The sequence below is a fragment of the Helobdella robusta genome, assembly GCF_000326865.2.
Source record: "Helobdella robusta unplaced genomic scaffold HELROscaffold_1, whole genome shotgun sequence".
Taxonomy (NCBI): domain Eukaryota; kingdom Metazoa; phylum Annelida; class Clitellata; order Rhynchobdellida; family Glossiphoniidae; genus Helobdella; species Helobdella robusta.
In genome coordinates, this window is record NW_008703570.1 from 4,468,737 (window position 1) to 4,474,110 (window position 5,374).

Consider the following 5,374-nt stretch of genomic DNA (forward strand, 5'->3'; position numbering starts at 1 on the left):
AACGTTCAAAAAATTAAACATCTAAATAAAATAGTTTAAAAGTCTCAAGAAGAACGAATCGTATTTATTAACTCTTTCATATAGCAGATTGATGTATAGTTTTAAATGTTTAATGTACAATCAATTCTCTTATTCTATAATTTGAAATAATTTTATAAATTTTTGTGAATTTTTATGATTATGATAATTATGCTGTTCACTGAAACGAACCCAAAATATTTGATTGATGAAATTTCTTCAGAATTTGTTATAACTGGTTATAAAACTTGTTCAGTAAATTTTATGAAAAAGGGCCATCTTTCCTTAATTGTTCTGTTTTAGATCTTTCGGTTGTGTTTGCTGAATGTTTACTTGTTCAGATATCAAGAAAACTTTAACATTTTATTGGTTTATCGTAGTCCTAATTCTGATATTTCTAATAATTTCTTATGTTTATTAAGGGCTTTTTCAAGCATTTAAGGAATTGAATTATATGTTGGAGATTTTAATCTACCTAATATAAATTGGAATCTCGTTAAAACATCTGGAGGGTGTTAAAAGTTTTGAGGCCAGGTTCTTGAATTGTGTGAAAGACTTGTATTTATTTCAAATGATATCTAAGGCTATTAGGCATCGAACATATTAGATTTGTTGTTGGTTCATGACAAGGAGCTGATTTATAGTATTGATTACAGATCTCCTATAGGAAATTGTGATCACATTCTTCTTGTTTTTGTTATTAAACATAATTGAAACTTTATAAAACAAAAGTTCTTGATGGAGGTGAAGAAATTGATGTGATTTATACTGATTTTGAGAAGGCTTTTGATTAAGTTCCTCATGCTAGTTTGATTAAGAAACTTTCTGATTACGGTGTGAATGGGCATATTGTTGAAAGAATTTTGGATTATCTTTAGAATAGAACTTTTGTGGTTAGAGTGAATGGATGCATGATCGTTTTAAAGTGGATAGTCGAGTTCCACAGGAAAGTGTTCTGGGTCCCGATTTATTTGTTATTTATGTGAATGATATTTTTGATATTTGTAAATTGGATTGGCCTTTATATGTATGCTGATGATGCTAAGATATTTTAACATGTTTCAAGTAATGAGGATTGGTTGGTATTACAAGCCTGTTCGAATGATTTGTATGAATGGAGTATGAAATGGGAACTGAAAATAAATGTTGATAAATGTATCTCTATGTATTTTGGACATGGAAATGACTGTTAATACTTCTTATAAAATCAACGGTTTTGCTCTGGATAAAGTAAATGTTGTTAAAGATTAAGGTGTCTAGTTTGAACGTTATATTAAATTTCATAAACATATTTATACAACAATAATTAAATGCAACTCAGTTTTAGGCTTGATTATTGGACACTTTTTTTTATCCTTTTATTTAGCAAAAACCAGGAGATCAAATAAGCGGGCTTGTGCAAATCACCTTAACTAAAATTGCACAAATTAAGTCAAACAGAATTAAAAAATACCTATAATAAACTTAATAAAAATTGTTACGAAGATTTCCATATATAAAATAAACAGATTAACACAGTATAATGTGAAAAAATAAAATTAAATCAAACCATTTTAAAGAAAACTTCCTTGAGTGAAAGCTTGAATGACCTTATATTGGTTATATTCACTTCACCTAAAGGCAGCTCATTCCATAATTTTATACCACAGACTGCCCAATGCCTGTCATTAGTTACTGTCCTACTTTTCAATAATTTAAACTTGCCATTATATCGACTATTAGCTGTAATTTATTCAAATGTATTGAAATGTTGGTAGTTTTCCATGTATAAAACTTTGTAGAAAAATATTAGTGTTTGATAGATATTTAGTTGCTCTATATTAAGAATTTTGTACAAGGTATATATTGGCTTGGTGTGGTCTAATTTAGATAGTGAAAACATAAGCAGCAGATAGTTAGTTAATTAAATATTTGGCCGTGCTCCCCCAAAAAATATTCCCATAGGTTAGATATGGAAAAAAGAGGGAATAGTACAACGTTATAATAACTGGTAATGTTAGTTTATTGCGTGCTCTATATATTATTCCATTAATTCTATATAATTTTGCTAGGATCATTTCAATATGTTTCGAACATTTCAAATCACTCTGTAACATGATACCCAAGAATTTTATTGAATGAATACGTGGTAGGATTACATCACCAATTTTTATAGATAGGTTATTGAACATGACATTGTTGGTTTTTATTTTAGGGCCAAACAAAATGTAACAAGATTTTTTCAGATTTAAAGGTAATTTATTATTTCTAAAAAAATCATAGTATCTATCCAATTGCTCATTCATGAGATGAAACAAATTAACAGGATTACTGTCTGTCAAATATATATTAGTATCGTCTGCAAAAAGAATTGTATTACAATGGCTAGAAACTGAAAAGATATCATTTATAAACAGGATGAATAGCAACGGGCCTAATATCGACCCTTGAGGGACTCCAGTACGAATATTGCATATTGTTTACGATCTGCTAAATAAGACCTAAACCAAGCAAGTGTGATACCACGACATCCATATACAGACAGCTTGGATAGCAAAATTTCATGGTCAATGACAACGTAAGCCTTACTTAAATACACAAAAATGCCCAATGTAAATTGTTTGGATTCAAAGCCCTTAATTAAAGAACCATAGAGTTCAGCAATTGCCAGTTTAGTTAATGCTTTGGGGACAAATCCAAATTGGTTTTTATTAATTACATTAAATTCTTTCAAATAATCCCAAAACCTTAGAAAAATTAATTTTTCAAAAATCTTGGAGAAAACAGGGAGTATTGAAATTGGTCTGTAGTTGACAAATTGTTTGGGATCTCCATTTTTAAAAATGGGTAAAACTTTTGCCAATTTCAAACTACTTTGGAAAATTCTTACCTTAATAGATTTATTAAAGATCTCAGAAAGTGGATAAGCTAAGAATTGGATTGTTTGTTTGAGAATTTTGGTAGATAGATAATTTATATCCAAACTATTATTACAGTTTAATTTATTTACTATTGAAATTATTTCAACAGGTGATGTAACAGGATGGAAAATTATAGTCAACTTTGGGGACATAATTGGTTGCAGTTGATTCAGATACATTGTTGCAACTGTTATTTAATTTGTACCCTTGATTAATGAAAAAATGATTAATGTCGTTTACTGTATTTAAATGATTTTCTGAATCTTCATTTACTATAAGTTGATTAGAATTACTTTTAGTACATCTAATAATGTTATTTAATACACTCCATTTTTCTTTGACGTTTTTGGAATTATTAATTTTGTTATTAAAGAAACATTTCTGTTGTAATCTTTTAATTTTCGTGATATAATTATTATAATGTGTATATATTATTTTATTTTTTAAGGTAGGGTTTAATAAATATATTTTATAGAGATTGTTTTTATGAGTAGAGTTATATAGCTCTATATTCATCCAGGATTTCCTAAATCTATCTTTACAGCAGATAACTGGACAGACAGCATCCACACAATCTAAATATGCCTTTAAAAAATTGTCAAAATCAGTATTCAGGTCAGGCGTAACAGAAATTTCTGGCCATGTTATATTAGATAAATGATCTTCTAAAATTTTCAATTTAACAGAGTTCAGGGGCCTGAACTTGGATCGGTGACATTTGTTGGTCTTTATATGGCCAGTTAAAATTTTAGATATAAAAATAGGTAGATGATCACTCATGTCTTCACAAAAGATACCTTTAAGAAAAAATGAGCTCCAATTAGTAAAAATATTGTCAATTATAGAAGAGAACTTGTCAGTGATTCTAGTGGGTTGATTTATTATTGGATATAAACTATAGGATGCCAGAGAATTCATCAATCAATCAATCTATCTTCGTTTTGCGTCCAGAGACCCGGTTCCCCGAGGTAGGACGTTGTTTTCTTTGCCATCAACTTTTTGCGCCAAATTAGACGATCAGTTGTATCCATTTCATTTAAATTTAGAGCCTTCAAGTCTTGCTCGGTTGTTTGCGAAAAGGACTTCTTTGGACGGCCTTTGGGACGTGTGCCAGGTACTTCAACATCTGCAAGAGAAGTTATGGCACTGTTTCCACTTCGTTTGACATGATCAAACCACGCAGGATGTCGGTTCGTTGAAGTTGTTGTTCCAGTTTGGTTGTCATTGGCCATGTTTTTGCACCATTTAACAACACCGGACGTATCACAGATTTATAAATTCTTGATCGTAGTGGTAGTGGGATGTCACGCCGCATCAATATAGAGGCAAGGAGATGCCATTTATTCCAGGCTGCACGTATGCGTGCTCGAACGGCAGCTTCAGCTGTTCCAGTACAATCCAGAACATTCCCTAGATATTAAAACGATGTGACTTTCTCTACCTTAATGGCTTCAAAAACATTGCTATTTCGAATTTGTTGTTGTGGATTGATGCAAGCAGGACAAACAAAATTGTACACTTTAGATAAAGTACCAATTATTTTTGAACAACGTTTGTGACACCACTGGTTACACTGCTGACACTTGATTGAATTGTTACCTACACCAGCTTTACAAACTGAACAGGGCCATCGTCCAGTAGCTGTGGATTGAATGGGTTCACCAGTGTTCATTGCTTTGGTTTTGCTAATGTTGACTTTTAATCCATGATCGGCGAGTCTGGTGTTCCAATCTTCAAACATCTGTGCTGCATTTTTTAATTCTAAGAATGCAGCACAGAGAATTCAATAGTGATATTGTTCACTGCAACATTTACATTGAAATCACCAAGTATATACAAACTAGAATTGCTATTTAACTTTAATGTATTACTTAATAAATCATTCAATGATTCTATATATTGTTCTAGGTTGATATTTGGTGGCTTATATATACAGATAAATAAATAATAATGTTGTTTAACTTGGTTTTTATACCAGACCAATCAAAGAAATCATTTTGGTATAAGTTATTAACATTAAGATTTTCATAAATAATATTACTGGAAACTAAAAATCCAGTACCACCACCCTATTATGTATTCTATTATTGCATATAAAATTACTTCACAAATTTATCTAAAGATTCTTTTGTTACACTTTACCCAATCTTTAGTCAGGTCAAAGATAGAATTTTCGGCGTGTGTATGGTCCTTCTTGGTCACTAGGAGTTATAGAAGACATTGAACGAGTTCAGAAGAGGGCTACTAAGATGGTTAAGGATTGCTTTGAAATTAATTATGAACGGAGATTGAGATTTCCCTCCCTACCTACACTTAGGTACAGACATCTCAAAGTGACCTCATTTTGGTTTACAACATAACAAGAGATTGGGATCATTCTGCCTGCTTTCCGTTACTGAAGAGACTTTACGACGAACGAACAAGGGCATCCATTTAAATTGTCTACTTATAATTTT